At 56.4% G+C, this 19,458-nt stretch overlaps 1 pseudogene; it reads left to right on the top strand.

Moving 5' to 3' along the window:
- The first annotated feature begins 339 nt into the window (after nucleotides 1-339).
- Nucleotides 340-2,880, top strand: LOC144335568 (uncharacterized; annotated as a pseudogene).
- The last annotated feature ends 16,578 nt before the right edge of the window (nucleotides 2,881-19,458 follow it).

Here is a 19,458-nt window from a genome sequence, read left to right as displayed (position 1 = left end):
TTGGCCAACATGGCAAAACCCCATATCTACTAAAAATACAAAAATTAGCTGGGTGTGATGGCAGAAGCCTGTAGTCCCAGCTACTCAGGGGGGCTGAAGCAAGAGAACTGCTTGAACTGGAGAGGTGGAGGTTGCAGCAAGCTGAGATCACACCACTGCACTTCAGCCAGCCTGGGTGACAGAACAAGACTTGGTCTCAAAAAAAAATTTTTTTTTTCATAATAAAAACTAAAAACAAGGGGAGAATGGAATGATCAGTCCTGCTTCTTCACTACCTTGTAGTAGAATTATGCATTCATATCCTTGATGTGGGCATGGCTATGGGACTTGATCAGCGCAATGTCAGGGGATATGGAGTGAGTAGACTTGAACTGTGCTTGCACAATGAACTTGCTCTCTTGCGCTGCTGAAGTCATCCTGGAAGGAACACGCCTCAGGTAGCCTGCTGGGCCGAGGTTGATAAGAAACATGTGAAGCAAACCTGGACCCAACTCACAGCCCAGATGCCAGCCAGCTAATTCGAGCCTGGATCTGGTGAACCCCAACAGACCCACAGAGATGTGAGCAAAAAAACAAATGCTTATTGTAGAATGCCACCAGGATTGTGGGGCTGCTTGTTACACAGCCTGATTATGGCAATCACTAACTGATACAGGGAGTTTCTCATGAAACCCAAGAGAAGCCACTAGTCAGTATTGTGACTGACAGTGGCACTCTGGTTAACCTAGGTAGAAAAGGAATTGAGTGGGTGTAATTGTTAGCACAGAATGGCCTGCATAGGGTATCGAGGCTGGATACTCACTGTGTGCTGTGACACACTGCTGTCTGGCTCTGCCACAATTCTTAGGAACAATCCTGAATTAATCTTTTTTTTTTTTTTTTTTTTTTTGAGAGTCTTGCTGTATCACCCAGGCTGGAGTGCAGTGACGTGATCTTGGCTCATTGCAACCTCCGCCTCCTGGGTTCAAGTGATTTTCCTGTCTCGGCCTCCCGAGTAGCTGGGATTATAGGTGCACACCACCACACCTGACTAATTTTTGCATTTTCAGTAGAGACAGGGTTTCACCATGTTGGCCAGGCTGGTCTCTCAAACTCCTGGCCTCAAGTGATCCACCCGCCTTGGCCTCCCAAAATGCTGGAGTTACAGGCGTGAGCCACCACACCTGCCCCTAAATTACTCTTGAACTTGGCATCTCATCTTCAACATTAAACATTCAGGTGGAAGCATTTAATGTGATCACTTTGGTCCCATTCCCAGGAGTCAGTTTTCAGAGCCTGGGAAAGAGAGCAGGGACTCCCAGGACCCTACCTCCAACGTAGAAAGGGTATTTGACACCAGGCAACCAAAAGGGCAAAAGTCTACCACTGGCAGGAATGCAGGAGGGGCTGAAGACAGGGCTGAGCTCTCAGCAGGAGTCGGGGGCCTGCTCCTACCTCCTGCTGTTCCCCCATGTCCCATCTGTTTTGAACTCAGAGTTTCGGACAAGAGCCTCCTCCTGCTGTCTGAAGGGCACCAGTGTGGCTGCCCACTGCTCCCAGGTTCCACGTGCCTAGCTTCAGCCACCTGGAGGGAGACTGGTTCCTCTTCCTCATTCCAGTTCTGATTTCTGGAGCCAAGCAAAAGCCATTCGGAGAAATATCCCTTGGCTTCCACTGTCTCCAGGCAAAGGGTAGGAAGGAGCGGTTCCCAGAGGCTGAGAGGAGGACTCAGATGAGGCCACCGGTGTCTGCAGCCATATGGAGTCTGGCAGATGCAGGCGGTGACATGGGGAGTTGTCGACATCCCAGCTAAGTCAGCTGAGAACAGAAAGCCAGTGAGACAGACAACCCCAACTCACAGGGCGGCTGGGGGGCTGGGGCGAGGCATGGCGAGTACACCTGACTGATCCCAGCACAACTCACAGGGCGGCTGGAGGGTTACCCAGCCCAATTCTAGGACAGCTGGAGGGCTGGGGAAAGGCATGCCGACCAATCCCAGCCCTGGACAGACAGGCATGGAGAGGGCTGTGAGGGAGGCAGACAGAGGAACACCCACGCCTCCAACTGCACTGTCCCTCACCCCCATGTTCTACAGGTGCCTCCTACTGTGGGCTCCACAGAGGCAGAGGATGAGGGAGCCCACTGACACGCCCCTGTCAGGCAGCCTCCCTGAGCGAGCAGGAGCAGGTCACGGGTGAGTGTGGAAGGATGACAGCCCAGGCATCCTAGGCCCCCGGGGCAAGGGCGAGTTCCCTGTACTTCCTGACCTCTGCCTCATTTGCAGATACACATGCTCCTGTCAGGAGATACCTGGAGTCATCTCAACTCCTGTCCTCCATTCCCCAGGTCACAAGTCACCAGGTTCCATTCCCCTTCCCCTCCACATATCTCAGAGCTGTCACAGACTCTCCATGCCCCATTTCAGGGGTCTCGGCCCAGGTCTTGTCATGCCTTATCTGGACCAAGAGCAATGGTCTCCAACCAGCTCCACCCAGGTACCCCCTGCCCCGCCCATGTCCCCCACGGTTGCACCATGCCTGCTTGCACCTGCCCTCTCTCTTCACTGGTGCTCCAGCAGCTGCAGAGGCAGGGCTGAACCCTAGGCCTGCTCTCAGGGCCCCACCTCCTGCTCATCCTCCATGTGGCCCAAGCCCTCTATGGCTGTTTGCCTCTTGCCCACATCTTCCATGTTGACGTTGCCTGGGACTGGAGGATGTATCAGCATATGGGTCCTCGGGCCAGGTTAAAAACGGTGTGTGAGGCCGGGTGTGGCGGCTCATGCCTATAATCCCAGCACTTTGGGAGGCTGAGGTGGGTGGATCACCTAAGGTCGGGAGCTTAAGACCAGCTTGGCCAACATGGTGAAACCCCATCTCTACTAAAAATACAAAAATTAACCAGGTGTGGTGTCACATGCCTATAATCCCAGCTACTCGGGAGGCTAAGGCAGGAGAATCGCTTGAGCCTGGGAGGTGGAGGCTGCAGTGAACCAAGATCGTACCATTGCACTCCAGCCTGGGCCACTGAGAGAGAATCTGTCTCAAAAAACAAACAAACCTGATGCGTGAGTTCAGCTTTGCCACTCAGCTTCTTCACGTTCATTTCCTTCATTCACTCATTCATTCAATCAACAAAGCTTTATCTGTGCCAGGTTCTGCCCTGAGGCTCTGCAGACCCAGCTGCAGAACAAGCCCACCCTCTACCTTCACAGGGTCTACAGGAGTCAGTGCATGCAGTGTGCTTAGCACAGGGCCTGCTGGAGGAATGTTTACTACTATTATTAATGACTGATAGCCGGGGCTAGTGATCCAGCATTTCCTGCCAAGAGCCCCAGCCCTCCTCGGCCTCACCAGGGACATTGACAGGTCTGATCCCCTGCAGCCTACAGGCAAGAATGCTTTTGTCTTTTCCTGTTACTTCTTAGTTCCGGAAAAGGGACTGGGGTTCAGGCGGTGGGTGGGCTGGACTGAAGGAGCCCAGGACCAGAGTCTATCCTGCAAGGGAACTGCTCCCAAGACTGAGCCACACCCACCCCCACTCCCGGAGGGGTCCCCATCTTGCCTCTTAGAAGATAGAGGGAGCAGAGTTGAGGCTAAGGGGTGCTGCCCCCTCATACCAGAAATCAGGACAGAACCACGGCAGGGTGCCAAGTTAGGGCTCAGCCCCCACACTTCCTCCTGAGCAGGAGAGAGCGGGTCCTAGGCAAAGGCCGAGCCCCTGGTCTTGCTGAGCAGCCATGGGTGTGAATTAAATGTCTGGTACGGCCCCAGCCGGCAAGCGGGCCCCACGCAGGCTTCCATCCTCCCTTTATCATCTGCAGCAAAGCGTTTACAGTCAATAAGCTGGCTAATTAATTCTCTTCAAAGACCTCTCAATTATTCATCCTGGGCTACAGAGAGAACAATTAGAGCATCTCCTCACTCGCTCTTGCTACAGAGTGAGGCTGGGCCTGGGCCACGGAGCCCCCTGGGCCCCTGCAGCCTCGGGTGTCCCCAGGGGCCCCTCCCCCCGGCAGAGGCAGCAGGACAGAACCTTCTAGGGGGGGATCCTCTTCCCCAAGCTTGGAAGCAGCTCAGATCATTATCCCCACTGCTCAGGGGGAGGACACGGAGACCCTGAGCAGGCAGCGACTTCTGGAGTTCAACAGCCCCCTAGGGCAGACCTGTGGATGCAGAGCCGGGCTCCAGGTGCCGGCAGCAGGGCCACAGGGACCTGGGGCTGAGCCCTCTCTGCCTCCAGGAAAAAGGTTTGTGCTGGGAGGGGAGGGGAGGAAGAGGGGAGCAGCTAACAGGGTAGCAGCTGCAACCAAGCCGGGAAGGGTCTCGTGTCCCAGCGACTGCAGCAGGGGTCACTCTAGAAGGGGTGAAGTCCCAGAGCAGCCCTCAGGTTCCAAGAGGAGCTGCACTGGGGGCCCCAGCTAGGACTCCTCTATGCCAAGGGGGCCCCTAGGTCAGAGCTAGCTTCACTGCTCCGCTCCAACTTCCTGGAGTTGCTCAAGTCACTCACTGGGGCCTTCAAGGACAGGGCAGCTGGTTGTGCCCCCGGTCCACCCTCTCCTCTCCAGCCTGGGGCCCGCATTGCCAGCTCTCATTCCTGTCTCCCCCAAACAACAGACACCAGCATGCGCAGAGTTAACTCCCCGAGGCTCCAAGACCGCGCAGAGTGGGGGGTGGGGGGCCGGGCGTGCCTGTCGGGAAGTATGGATTTCTGCAGTGGTTTTACTGGAAAAGCTGTAGCTGAAGGTGGGAGGGGGTCACCATGGCAACTTCTGGCTGTGGGAACAGGTTGGCTAGTGGGAACCCATTGTTCCAGGGGCCCAAGGGGGCCCAGCAGGCCCTGAGGGACCCCACATTTGCCTCCCGGGGTCTTCACCCACTCCGAGAGCTACCGAGACCCTCCTCAATCTGGAATTACCAACCTCCCCGCCTCCCTTCCTGTCCTCCCTCCTGTAACATCTCCCCAGGGCTGGGCCCCTCACTCAGCCGCCCCGCCCCCCCACTGAAGTGCCCCTTGCACCCGAGCTGTTAATCGAAGCACCAATTACCCGGCGGAGGCCCAGGAGCTCCAGGGAATCTCCCTCTTGGAAGAGCTTTTCATGTGGAGCAAGCCTGGCTTCAAAGCCTGGGGTGAATTCAGGGGATGCGATAATTGAAGCTCCCGACCCCAACACAACCCACCAGAGGGAGCCCGGGATTCCGGCGGCGGGCGGGGTGGGCAAGAGCTCACCCCAACCCCACCCCAATAGGGAAGATTCCAAACAAAGCAACAAATTCTAGGAAATCCTCCCCACCCCACCACAAACCTGCACAGCCCTCCCTGCAAGGGAAATCAGGGTAAGGGGAGGCGGCCCGGAAGGGACAGGGGGCTCCCAGGTGCCCCTCCAAATCCCAATGCCCCCCTGCCTGCTCTCTGCCCAGGAAGGCTCCTTGGTAGCTGGGATCAGCCCTGCCCAGCGTCCCATGCCAGTGCAAGTGCGCTGCACTAAACCTCCCATGGCGACCCTCTGCGACGCCTTGCTGAAGCCCTCGCAGCTGACTCAGCCCTGGCCCCGAGCGCCTACTGGGTGCAGGGTGCACGGGATCGGCGATCAGGCCAAGGGAACACGGGGCACATGAAAGCAGACACGGCTGGCTCCTAGGCCCTCCAGGCTCAGGTTCCTCCCTGGTCCTGCAGGGCTCCGGGCTGGCCTTGGAGCCCTCCTGCAAACCAGGGAGGCACAGAGTGGGGGGCTGGGAGGGCCCCGGAGGATGTGTGTGTGTGTGTGGCCCGAAGGCACTTCCAGGAATCTCCAGTGGCACTGCCCAAAAGGCCCTGGCCAAGCAGGGATGGCTGCGGGGGAGTGAGGGGGGACGGCGGCGGGGGGTGGGGTGAGGAGAGCCACGCCCCCTGCTTTTGTTCCTTTCTCTTGGGATGCTGTCCCAAAAGCCCACCCGCCCACCCCCCACCTGGGCTCCTCCCTGCTGTGCTGGAGGTCCTCAGATCAGTGACTCCTCTCACTCTGGTTTCCTCTTCTCAATAAGGGCCAGATAAGCCCACTTCCAGGGGGTGGTGGGCGCTGAAGGAGATCAGGTGATACACGGGAAGTTAATAGGTGACGGATTCCAAGGTCACGCTGGTTCCTCCTTCACCCCCACCAGAAAAGGGCAGTGGCCCTTCTTAAGTCCTGGGTTGCTGCTGAGAGATGTGGCTCCCTACCCTCCCTCCAGTCCACCAGAGTCCTGTGGGGCACGGGGGACATCAGCACAGGCCAGACCCCACAAAGTTGCGGAAGGCCTGCCCAGGCCAAACACCCGGGTGCGATTTTGCAGCGTTGGGCAGGGCCTGAAAGAGTTAACCTGACTGTCCTTAACCAGGGTCTTTCCTTCCTCTGGGTCGTCCAGCTGATTTGGGGGACACCCCAACTTCCGGGGCCTCCCTATGCTCCCATAATATCCCTGCCCCGGCCCCACACCCGCTGCCTGCACACTCGATCTGCCGAATCCCGATAAAACATTTGGAGGAGATAAGTACTGCATATAAATAATTAAGACCACATGCAGATTCGCCAACAAAAGAAAAGTTTCAAACCCCTATTCCGGGAACAGCTGCCCGTGTGGGGCCCAGCAGGGCTGTGGAGGCCCACCCCACCCCACTGGAGGCCCACCCCACAGACTCTGTCTTCTGGAAGGACCAGCCAGGGGCTCCTCCCCAAGCCAGTGCCTCCCCCAGCACCAGGGGGCCTGGCTTCCAGAGTGGGCAGGGGGAGTGTGGCAGAGGCACTGAGCCCAGGGTAGGATGGGGAACGCCAGCACCACTGCGGGGTGGCCCTCACGTACCCACAGAGCCCAAACCCCTAGGCAGGGTCCCCTAACCCCAACACCAGGCAGGCTCTAGCCACCCTGTCGGTGCCCAATAAGCCATTTACTGAATAAAGATTGAACCCAAAACTCCAGGTTCCCGGGGAGTGTGACTCCTGAGCTCTGGCTGAGGGCAGCCGAGCTGGAGGAACTGCCAGAGGGAGTAGCTGTCCCCCATGCCCTTCTCCTCTGCGGGACAGGTTGGCGCAGGCTCGCCCTGGACTAAAGGAAGGCTTGTCCTGCCATGCCCCTGCTCAAGGACCTGCCAGGGCTCCCTATGGATGTTAGTATCTGATCCCATCCCTCTGCCTGGCTTTCAAGGCCCTCCTGGGGCTCATCCCTCTAGGTTCACTTCTCACCTTCAGAAGCAATTCCCTCTCCACCCCCTGCTGTTTCCTCAGCCATGTTTCTCCAGTTATTTCCTGAATGCCCATGATGCCCTAAGCCCCCTGCTAGGGATCCCGAGAATGAAAGACTCAGGTCTTTCCCTCCGGGAGCCTGAAACCCAGTGAGGGACGCTGGCCAGTGACCGATGACAAAGGCAACTGTGAGATAAGACAGGTTCCAAGGAAAAAGGGAGAAGAGGGTGTGTGTCTTGGCAGAGGGGTAGGGCTATCACGCAAGGCTTCCTGGAGGAAGAGAGAGGCTGAAAAACAACTGGAATTCTTCCAAGTGCAGAAGAGGAGGAGGCTGGGCAATGCCTGGCGGCCCAACAGCACTGCCCCCGGCTGACTCCACACACACCTGGGGTACACACAGCCAGGGTGGGTCCTAGAGGGAGGCAGAGACCTTAGCAGTGCAGGTTCCAATCCTGGTTTTACTGCTCACCAGCAAGGTTCTCTTCCTCCCTAATCTGTTTCCTCCCCAGCAAAATGGGATCATGGTCCCAGCAGTTCATTCGAGATCCTCTCCCCTTGGCAGGAGATGCAGGACACTGACGCCAGCACCCAGCATGGGCTGGCAAACCTAATCAGTGCCCATGCATTAGGTGTGCCATCCACTGACTGGTGAATGGACCTTGGAGTTATCTTCCTGAATCTTCCCTCCTTGGTGGCAACTCACCTCCGCTCACCAAGGGGTCCAGGAAGGCACCTGACTCTCAGGACTGCTGGCGTCTTGTTCGTGTCAGTCACCTACCTGACCAGGAATGCATGGCAGCACACAGCACCTCTGCTCCTGCCCAGGGCCCTGGCAGGAGTGTGACAAATACCTCTTGTGGAATTATGTTCTCCAGCGATGACGCTCTGCCCAGGGATCCCAGGGCAGCTCGGCAAGTGGGTGTGCCTCAGCAGGTGCCCAGTTGTCTTTCTGTTCCCAGGAAGGGGCTCTTGGGTTCCTAATCAGAGGGCCCATGGCCGGGAGCAGTGGCTCATGCCTGTAATCCCAGCACTTTGGGAGGCCGAGGAGGGCAGATCACCTGAGGTCAGGAGTTCGAGACCAGCCTGGCCAACATAAAGAAACCCCGTCTCTACTGAAAATACAAAATTAGCCAGGCGTGGTGGTGTGTGGCTGTAATTCCAGCTGCTTGGGAGGCTGAGGCAGGAGAATCACTTGCACCTGGGAGGTGGGGGCTGCAGTGAGCCCAGATTGCATCATTGCACTCCAGCCTGGGCAACAAGAGCGAAACTCTGTCTCAGAAAACAAAACAAAACAAAACAAAACAGAGGGCCCAGCAGGGTCTTGTCTCTGCTTCCAGTGAGGGCAAGTGCTCACCAGAGAGAGGCCCGAGCCCCATGTGTGCCCACGTCACCTCTCGGTCTTCAGGCCCGCCCTTGCTACTCATTAAACTAGGCCTTTCTGCTGCAGCCGGTCCTGCAGGTCCCCGAATGTGGGACCTTCCTTCATCCTGCCATCCTTGACCTTGGGATCAGCAAGTGGGTGGCCAAGGACAGAAATTATAAGACCTAGAGCCAGATGCGGTGGCATGTGGTGGCACACGCCTACAGTCCCAGCTGCCCTAGAGGCTGAAGTGGGAGGATCTCTTGAGCCTAGGAGTTCGAGGATGCAGTGAGCTTTAGCCTGGGTTACAAAGCAAGACTCCATCTCTAAAATAAATAAATAAATAAAAAGTAAATAAAGAAATAATAAGACCTAGGAGAAAGTGACCTTCAAATCTTCACACTATTGTGATCATGCACCCTTACCCGTACAAATGATATATGCATAGTTATTTTTAGATTACAAGTTTCCATGACTGTATGAATACATTACTTGCATTATAAAACATTCACGAAAGATAGGCATTTAAAAAGAATGAGATTGGCCGGGCGCGGTGGCTCAAGCCTGTAATCCCAGCACTTTGGGAGGCCGAGACGGGCGGATCACGAGGTCAGGAGATCGAGCCCATCCTGGCTAACACGATGAAACCCCGTCTCTACTAAAAAATACAAAAAACTAGCCGGGCGAGGTGGCGGGCGCCTGTAGTCTCAGCTACTTGGGAGGCTGAGGCAGGAGAATGGCGTAAACCCGGGAGGCGGAGCTTGCAGTGAGCTGAGATCCGGCCACCGCACTCCAGCCCGGGCGACAGAGCGAGACTCTGTCTCAAAAAAAAAAAAAAAAAAAAAAAGAATGAGATTTGGATGCTAAGTATAACATTCTCCTCCCCGCCCCAGGCGGTCATCCTTTATACCCATTCTAGAGGCCGATGTCAGCAGGACAGCCCTCCCCTCCCCAGCTAGGATGGAGCCCCTCCCCTCTGATCCATCCCCCGGCCACAAGTTCCAACCTTCCTTCCTCCCAAAGACCCCCTCGAAAACTCTGCCACTGTGAAGACCATACTTTTCCTCTTTTCCTGATCCCAGCTGTTATTTTCTTTTTCTTTTTTTGAGACAGAGTCTCGCTCTCTCGTCCAGGCTAGAGTGCAGTGGCGTGATCTCAGCTCACTGCAACCTCCACCTTCCAGGTTCAAGTGATTCTCCTGCCTCAGCCATCTGAGTAGCTGAGATTACAGGTATCTGCCACCATGCCTGGCTAATTTTTGTATTTTTAGGAGAGACAGGGTTTCACCATGTTGGCCAGGCTGGTCTCAAACTCCTGACCTCAAGTGATCCGCCCGCCTCGGCCTCCCAAAGTGCTGGAATTACAGGTGTGAGCCACCGTGCCTGGTCTGTCTCAGCTGTTCTATCATCAGCTGGGGAGCCATGCCTGAGGTGCCCAGGGCTCCTCTCACAAGGGCCATCTCTCATCCACTGAAGGGCCACCCTGGGACAGAAATTCATCTTGCTTATGGCACAGGGACAGAAGCAGACTGGCTGAGGACAAGGTAACAGAAGGGCTAGGGTTTTTAGAAGACAAAGCTTCCTTCACGGATGCAGAAGGAGAATGCTGTTTCGCTGCGCTGGGCCACCTGGGTTTGAATCCCACCTCTGGGATATGTGACTGACTGCAGGGCGCACAGCAGGTGTCGGCACACAGAGCCCTTACTGCAGATACTGCTCAACAAGGCAGGATCTGCCTGGCCCTGGCTTCAGGCCCTCGGCGGGGATTGGGCAGCCGCTCTTGCCCATGCCCTGGGGGCTCCGAGATGCCAGTACTTCTCTGGGTAGTTGGGGAACCCACCCAGGGTGGAGGACGTGGGCAAGCCCAGGGATTCCACATCTCCAGGGCAGCAGACCCCACAGTCTCCAGGGATCTTGTCCATGCCCAAACTCGCCTTCCCTGTCCTTCCCCACAAGAGCCCTGGCCCTGGTGGCTGCAGGAGTGGGAGGAGGGGATGTGGGGGAGCCTGGGGAAGGCTGCCCTCCATGACGCTCTACCAAGCCAGGAGGGGCGAAGGAGTCACGCGGTCCCCATGCTGGACCCTGGAGTCTAGGGAGCAGCGCCTGCAACCGGCTCAGCCTTGGGTCCCCTGCCCCTGTGGAGCTGGCCCTACCCCAGATGGCCACCGTGCCTGATGCCCGGCATCTGACCCTGTGTCCTCCCTGCCGAGGGGCCAGAACAGAGGCCCCGGGAACAGGCAAGGCGCAGTGCACGGAGCTGACCCCGTGCCTCGGTCCAGGCCTAGTAACAGGAAGTAAGAGGCCAATGCCGGTAAACGAGATCCGAAAGATTAGAGGCCTCGCTGCCGCCCCAAGTTAGAGGACAAGTTCCCGGAAGGAGGAGGAAGCTGCCGCAGTAAATAACGCCAGACCCCAGCACGCGCCCCAGCTGTCAGCAGCCCTTGTGGCCGCAGGCTGGTGGGCCCGGGAGGGAGCAGGTGGGGGCAGAAGGCCAAGGGGGTGCCCTGGTCTCAGCCCGAGCTGGGGACACCTGGAAGGCAGTAGAGCGGTTCCCGAGGGTTCCCCCAGCCTAATCCCCAAGTCCCCATTCCCCTGTCCACACACACCACAGCTTGCAACTGTATCTAAAGACAGAAGCAGGGCCGGGTGCAGTGGTTCATGCCTGTAATCCCAGCACCTTGGGAGGCCAAGGCGGGTGGATCACCTGAGATCAGGAGTTCAAGACCAGCCTGGCCAACATGGTGAAATCCCCTCTCTATTAAATAAAAAAATTAGCTGTGTATGGTGGCCAGTGGCTGTAATCTCAGCTACTGGGGAGGCTGAGGCAGAGAGTCGCTTGAACCTAGGAGGTGGAGGTTTCGGAGAGCTGAGATCGCACCACTGCACTCCAGCCTAGGAGACAGAGCATGACTCCATCTCAAAAAAAAAAGAAAGAAAGAAAGAAAGGAAGGAAGGAAGGAAGGAAGGAAGGGAGAGAGAGAGAAAGAGAAGGAAGGAAGGAAGGAAGAAGGGAGGGAGGGGGAGAGAGAGAGAAAGAAAAGAAAGAAAGAAAGAAAGAAAGAAAGAAAGAAAGAAAGAAAGAAAGAAAGAAAGAAAGAAAGAAAGAAAGAAAAAAAGAAAGAAAGAGAGAGAGAAGAGAGAGGAAGGAAGGAAGGAAGGAAGGAAGGAAGGAAGGAAGGAAGGAAGGAAGGGAGGGAGGGAGGGAGGGAGGGAAAGAAAGAAAGAAAAGCTAGCCAGCTGCAGTGGCTCATGCCTGTAATCTCAGCACTTTGGGAGGCCGAGTTGGGAGAACTGCTTTAGGACAAGAGTTTGAGACCAGCCTGGGCAACATAGCAAGACCTCATGTCTGCAAATAAAATAAATTAGCCAGGCATGGTGGTATGTCCCTGCTACTCTGGAAGCTGAGACCAGAGGACTGCTTGAGCCCAGGAGGTTGAGGCTATAGTGAGCTATGATCATACCACTGCACTCCAACCTGAGCAAGAGAGTCAGACCCTGTCTCAAACAACAACAACAAAAAAAGACAAACCGCAGCACGGGGGAAATTTTTTTTTTTTTTCTTCAGACAGAGTCTTGCTCTGTCACCCAGGCTGGAGTGCAGTAGCTCGATCTCAGCTCACTGCAGCCTCCACCTCCTGGGTTCAAGCGATTCTCCTGCCTCAGCCTCCCCAGTAGCTGGGATTACAGGCATGTGCCACCACACCTGGCTAATCTCTGTATTGTGAGTACAGAGGGGGTTTCGCCATTTGCCATGTTGGCCAGGCTGGTTTCGAACTCCTGACATCCAGTGATCCCCCTGCCTTGGCCTCCCAAAGTGCTGGGATTATTGGCGAGAGCCACCGCGGCTGGACTGGGGGGAATTTTTTTTTTTTTTTTTTTGAGACGGAGTCTCGCATTGTTTTCCGGGCTGGAGTGCAATGGCGTGATCTCGGCTCACTGCAACCTCTGCCCCCTGGGTTCATGCAATTCTCCTGCCTCAGTCTCCCGTGTAGCTGGGATTACAGGCACCCACCACCACACCCAGATAGTCTTTTGTATTTTTGGTAGGTATGGGGTTTCACTATGTTGGCCAGACTGGTGTTGAACTCCTGATCTCGTGATCTGCCTGCCTTGGCCTCTCAAAGTGCTGGGATTGAAGGCATGAGCCACCGCACCTAGGCCTGGGGTGAAATCTTTGCAACACACAGAACCCACAGGGATCAGTATGCTTGCACATACAAACCAGCCTGACCAGTCAATGAGAAAAGACCAGAACAGGCTTTCACAAAGAGGAATTCAAACGGCTAAAACATAAGACAAGGTGCTCTCCTTTAGCAGTTATCAGAAAGAGCAGGGCCCGGTTCGGTGGCTCATGCCTATAATCCCAGCACCTTGGGAGGCTGAGGCGGGTGGATTGCTTGAGCCCAGGAGTTCAGCCTGCAATGAGCTATGATTGCTCCACTGCACTGCAGCCTGGGTGACAGAGCAAGACTCAGTTTCTTTAAAAAAAGAAAAAAAAGAAAAGAAAAGAGGCAGGGAACAGTGGCTCATGCCTGTAATACCACTGCGGGAGGCTGAGGCAGGCAGATCACCTGAGGTCAAGAGTTCAAGACCAGCCTGGCCAACATGGTGAATCCCCCATCTCTACTAAAAATACAAAAATTAGCTGGGTGTGGTGGTGGGCACCTGTAATCCCCACTACTCGGGAGGCTGAGGCAGGAGAATCGCTTGAACCCAGGAGACGGAGGTTGCAGTGAGCTGAGATCGCGTCACTGCACTCCAGCCTGGGTGACAGAGTGAGATTCCATCAAAAAAAAAAAAAAAAAAAAGGCCGGGCGCGGTGGCTCAAGCCTGTAATCCCAGCACTTTGGGAGGCCGAGGCGGGCGGATCACAAGGTCAGGAGATCGAGACCACGGTGAAACCCCGTCTCTACTAAAAATACAAAAAATTAGCCGGGCGCGGTGGCGGGCGCCTGTAGTCCTAGCTACTCAGGAGGCTGAGGCAGGAGAATGGCGTGAACCCAGGAGGCGGAGCTTGCAGTGAGCCGAGATCGCGCCACTGCACTCCAGCCTGGGCAACAGCGTGAGACTTACTCCAGCCTGGGCAACAGCGTGAGACTCCGTCTCAAAAAAAAAAAAAAAAAAAAAAAAAAGATCAGATTAAAATTGCCAGAAGATATCACCACATACCACAAGAACGGCTAAGATGAAGCAGTCTGATAACACTAGCGTCACTGAGATGGACAAGTGTGGGAAAGTGGGGGAGGAGAGCATTCCCAGCACTTTGGGAAAGGATTTGGCCCACCTCGTAAAGCTGCAGATGAGGGACCCCAGAATCAGCAGCCCCTCCACGAGGCGCCTGCCCTCCCGAAGCAGGCTCCTGGACCCCAGCAGACAGAAATCAGAACGCCCACCAGCGCCACCGTACATGGCCAGTCTGGAAACACAACCCCAAATGTTCCTAAACGGGTAGAATGGAGAAATAAACTATGCTCTAGGGACCCAGTGGAAAAGCACCTGGCAGCAGAGAATAAACGATAGCCACAGCACAGGTGACTCTGGCAAACACAATACCGGCCTGACGAAGCCAGACATAAAAGGAGACACCCTGATTCGACTTCTGTAAAGTTCACGCACAGGCCACACTCAACACTCAACTGCTATTAAGGGATACATCCATGGTGGCAAAATCATAAAGAAAAGCAAGTCCTGGCCATGAAAGTCAAGCCAGGCCAGGCCTGGTGGCTCACGCCTGTAATCCCAGAGGTTTGGGAGGATCACTTAAGTCCAGGAGTTCAAAAGCAGCCTGGGCAACATAGCTAGACTCTGTCTCTAAAGAAACAAACAAACAAACAACAAAAAATATATACATATATGGAGAGAGAGAGGGAGAGGAGACAGAGAGAGAGAGAGAGAAAGAAAAGAAAGAAAAATGTCAGGGCAGCAGTAACTTCTGCAGAGGGAGGGGATGTACATAGGAAGGAAACTTCTGGAATCCTGGCCATGGTCTATTTCTTTTGTGTGTGTGTGTGCGTTTGTGTGCGTGTGTGTGTGTGCGTTTGTGTGTGTGTGTGTGTGACGGAGTCTTGCTCTGTCACCCAGGTGGAGTGCAATGGCACGATCTTGACTCACTGCAACCTCTGCCTCCTGAGTTCAAGTGATTCTCCTGCCTTAGCCTCCTGAATAGCTGAGATTCCAAGCGCCCACCACCATGCCTGGGTAATTTTTTGTATTTTTGGTAGGGACGGGGGTTTCACCATGTTGGCCAGGCTGGTCTCGAACTCCTGACCTCAGGTGATCCGCCCGCTTTGGCCTCCCAAAGTGCTGGGATTACAGGCATGAGCCACCACACTCAGCCATGGACTATTTCTTGATCTGAGTCGCTACGGCATGGGAGTTTATTTTATATGTATTTATTTGTAACACTACAAATATGCTTCATGCACATTTCTGTATGAGTGGTAAATTTCTTAATTTTTTTTTTTTTTTTTTTTGAGACGGAGTCTCACTCTTTCGCCCAAGCTGGAGTGCAGTGGCACTATCTCGGCTCACTGCAAGCTCCGCCTCCCAGGTTCATGCCATTCTCCTGCCTCAGCCTCCGGAGTAGCTGGGACTACAGGCGCCTGCCACCGCGCCCGGCTAATTTTTTGTATTTTTAGTACAGATGGGGTTTCACCGTGCTGGCCAGGATGGTCCCGATCTCCTGACCTCGTGATCCACCCGCCTCAGCCTCCCAAAGTGCTGGGATTACAAGTGTGAGCCACCGCGCCCGGCCAAATTTCTTAAGTTTTTAAACAAGCAAGTGTATTTGAACACCCACTGTGTTGGGCACTGGGGATGGGCCATGCCCAGCTCCCGCCCAGCCTACGATGAGCTGATGGAGTGCGGGTGAACATCCTGTGGCTGCCCATTGGGGTCACGCACAGGGTCTCCCCAGCTCTGTAGCCCCCCTTGCTCTGCACCTGGCTGGGGAACAGCCCTCACTCCACCCTCCATTCTCTTCCGGTCTCGCACCCTCATGGCACTTCACTTTGGATTTCCGGAGATGGTGCTGAAGAACCTGGAGAGGCACATCTTTCCCACTGGGGGATCCCAGTTGGGGAAGTGCAGGGGCTTGGAGGAGCTCCCTCCCTTCTCACCCTCCCAACAGCACACATGACCTTGACACCCAGTGGCCCCCACGTGGGCCAAGTGCATGCCCACCGTGGGCCCGGCCAGGCCCCCAGGCCCAGTGCCCAGTCCTTTGCCACCCAGTCCCCCAGACTGGGAATGATGATGGCAGTGCCAACTGCTCCCCTCTGAATATCAAGCTATCGGGGCTGGGCCTAGGCTAGGGCCCTATAGATCCTGCAGGCTCAGGGCCAAGAGGATGGGATGGAAAGGACATTCCCCCCCACCCCCCCGCCACCTGTTTACCAGGACCCAGGGCTGCTATCTCCAGCTGCGATCTGCTGCCTCCCTTTATCTCAGCGGGGCCAGCCCCGGGTTCCCAGCAGCAGCCTCCCCGGCGCGCACTTCCTGCCAGCAACCCAGCGTTACAGGAATCCGCACACTGAACTCAGCGTGTGAGTGTGTGTCCACACCCCAGCGCCTGCGCCTGGGCGGGTGCCAGGGAGCGGGGGGTGCCGTGAAAGGCAGCCCACCTGGGGCTTAGGTCACAAGCCCCCCTCCAGCTGGCCCAGTGGCCTCCCACTGCTCAGGGGAGCCGAAAATCTCTCAAGAAGGCCAGGGAGGGGGTTGACTTTGGGACCCCCAGACCTGACTCTGAGAGGCTGAGGCCAGGCCAGGCCCTGTTCTCCTGGAATCCTCGCCATGTCCTTCTGCACAGGGGTCTCACACGATGCACCCAAGCTGCCTGGGGGTCTCAGGGGCGGGGGATGGCAAACCACATGTCCCTCCAGTGTCAGTCACCTGGCAGGTGTTTGCTGAGTCCTGTGGCCTTGGCGCTGGGCTAGGCACGCAGGACACACCAAAGGACGAGGGCGTCTGGGCCCTGCATGCGCAGAGCATCAGCCACACGAAGTCAGAGGAGGAAACAGGCCGCTGTGACCCGTGGGCAGAGGGAAGAAAAGGTGCCACAGGCACCGCAGGAGGAGGGCCACCTCCATCCTCCCCTGGGCTGGGCCAGGAGGGCTTCATGGAGAATGAGGTGTCTCAGCTAAGATCTGAAGATGGAGGAGGTGGTGACCAAGGACGCGTGCCGACGGCTGGGGGTTTTCCAGACAGAATGCAGGTGCAGAGGTCTCGGGGTGAAAGACAGGCCAGCACATTCGGGAACAGAAGTGTTGCAAGCCCGAGTGTGGGGCGGGGAGACGTCTGGGAGGCAGAAGGGCTGGATCCCACAGAGGACAGGGAGGAAGCCCCGCCGAGAGGCCCCACTGTCCCCACCCACAGAGGAGCTCAGAAGTTTGGGAACAGCTAGGCTGCAGGGGGCCAGTCCTGGAAGGCAGGGGCTCAGGAGAGAAGGGAGCAGCTGGCGTGTGGGGCCAGGGCCAGCCTGCATTGGGGCAGGAGATGACCCTAGGACCTCCAGTGACGGTGACCCTTCTGGTGAGAATGTCAAGAAGAACTGCAGAGAGGGCGAGGAAAGAGGGCCGGTGCTGTGACAGCAGTGGGGGAAGGGGAGTTGGTTCCACACAGGGCTTTGGGTTTCTCATCCCAGCCTGAGAACTGTGGCCTGTCCCCAGCTTACCAGTAAGACAACTCAGATCTCAGCTGCAGCCAGGGTCACACACACACACACGCATGCACACACGTGCACACACAGAGACACACATGTACACACGCATGCACACACAAACGCATGCACACACGTGCACAGAGACACACATGTACACACGCATGCATACACACACGCATGCACACACGTGCACACACAGAGACACACATGTACACACGCATGCACACACACACACACGCAGGAGCCCAGGCAACCCCCCAGAGGCCAAGCTGTGGTCAAAGGGTCCACCCGCCACTGGCCTCACTGCACCTTTCCCTATGAGAGCCCACCCTTCTTGCTCCTCCACACTGTTGGACACCACTGGGACAAGGCAGGGGTGGCCCGGGTGACCTGGGGACTAGAGAGGAGGACCTGGAAGAAGGAAACTGTTCTGCCCCAGGTTCCCCCAGGGAGAGGCCACCTATCTGGGGAGACCGCTCTAATTTGGGAGAAAGGGAGAAAGGTCCTGCTGAGTGACCAGTTGTGCCTCTCGGGCAGGGTCCTTGGGCCTCTGTGACCCCAACCTCCCTGCCCGTCCTCCCACTGCAAGGCTGCTGCAAGCATTGACAGGGAAGCTGCAGAGGGCAGGCTTTGCAGACTGCAAAGCTCGGCAAACAGGAGGCCATTCTGTGATTCTGCCATAGCTGGGAAGGGCCTGGGGTCCATCTGGTTGTCCCCTTCCTCCCCTGACAGCTGCTATCCCTGCCCCCAACCCCTGCCCCGCCAGACCATCCACCTCCCTTCCTTCCCACAGAGGCCTCCGCTCCCCACCCCCTACTTCCCAGCAGAAGGTCTGGAGCCGGACAATGAGATAAGGGGCTTGTTTTCTCAGGGCAGGAATTTGATGCAGTTTGCGGGTCAGGCCCAGAAGGGCTCTGGGGAGGAGACGGCAGCAAGCCTGTCCATCAGATGGGTGTCCTTGGGACCATAGACCCCGCGGGTACTCAGGATTCCCACCAAGCTGAAGGAAGAGAGATGGAGAGCCCCTGAGAGGTCACCCGGCCCCGGATGTAGCTTTTGGGCTCCATCCCCACCCCTGTTCACTTCCCCAGCCACGCTGGCCCTCAGGGCCACAAATGCAGCAGCTCCTCTCTCCCCCCAGCCTTCACCCCGCTATTCCCTTTGTCAAAAGTCGAAGCTCAGCCTAATCACTGCTTCCTCCAGGAAGCCTGACCTGCTGCCTGGACTGGGCCTGTTAGAGCTGTTCCCTCGCTGCCATCCTCTCATGGCCAGCATCTCGTCCCCCACCCCTGGGACCTGAGCTCTAGAGGGCAGGCCACCTCTGCTCACCCTAAGTCCCCAGGCCCAGCCTGGAGCTGGCTTGTGGTAGAGGCCTGGCCATGACTGATCTAGGATGGGTGTCCTCCTCACCCTTGCCCTCACCAGATGCTCGGCCCAGGAGCTGTGGCCCCTCGTGGATCTATTTTCTCCTATGGGGGACAGACAGCCCCTGTGGCTCCAAGAAGAGGAACCGCTGAGTGGCAATGGGTGCCTGTGTTCCCTGTGGGGAACCCCTGGGGGGAAGGGCACCCCACAGTCTGGACTGAGTCAGAGTGCACCCCAAAGCCCCCGGGCCCTCAGGGTTCCAAGCTGGGATCAGTAACGACAATGATAATAACAGCCACAGCTGGGCAGGTCGCGGTGGCTCACGCCTCTAATCTCAGCACTTTGTGGGACTGAGGGAGAATGGCTTGGGCTCAGGAGCTTGAGACCAGCCTGAGCAACGCAGCAAGACCTTGTCTCTACAAAAAAGACAGAAAAATTAGCCGGGCATAGTAGCACTTGCCTGTAGTCCCAACTATTTGGGAGGCTGAGGCGGGAGGCTCACCTAAGCCCAGGAGGTCAAGACTGTGGTGAGGGGTAATCACACCACTGCATTCCAGCTTGGGGGATAGAGAGACTCTGTCTGTCTTAAAAAATGTAAAAATAGCCACAGTGGGGTGACCACCCTGAGCTTACAGCAAGCCAGGCACTGGGGTCAGCACCAAACACATATCCAGTCACTGAATGCTCACAACAGTCCAATCTGCAGTTGAGGAAACTGAGGCACAACGCGGCTACGTGGCTTGTCCAAGGCCACACAGCTGGCTTGAACTTCAGCACCACCCTGCCCCCATGGAGGCAGTCTGCCCAGGGCCAGGGGCCTATGGAGGAGGGGCTCCCCACGCACCCTTTTAGCAGTCTCCTGTTAGACTGGGACCTGGGTGGAGCCATTGCCCTGTCCCCC

The sequence above is a fragment of the Macaca mulatta genome, chromosome 16 (assembly GCF_049350105.2).
Source record: "Macaca mulatta isolate MMU2019108-1 chromosome 16, T2T-MMU8v2.0, whole genome shotgun sequence".
Classification (NCBI taxonomy): domain Eukaryota; kingdom Metazoa; phylum Chordata; class Mammalia; order Primates; family Cercopithecidae; genus Macaca; species Macaca mulatta.
Note: the sequence above shows the minus strand (reverse complement) of the source record. Positions and strands in the feature narration are given on the sequence as shown.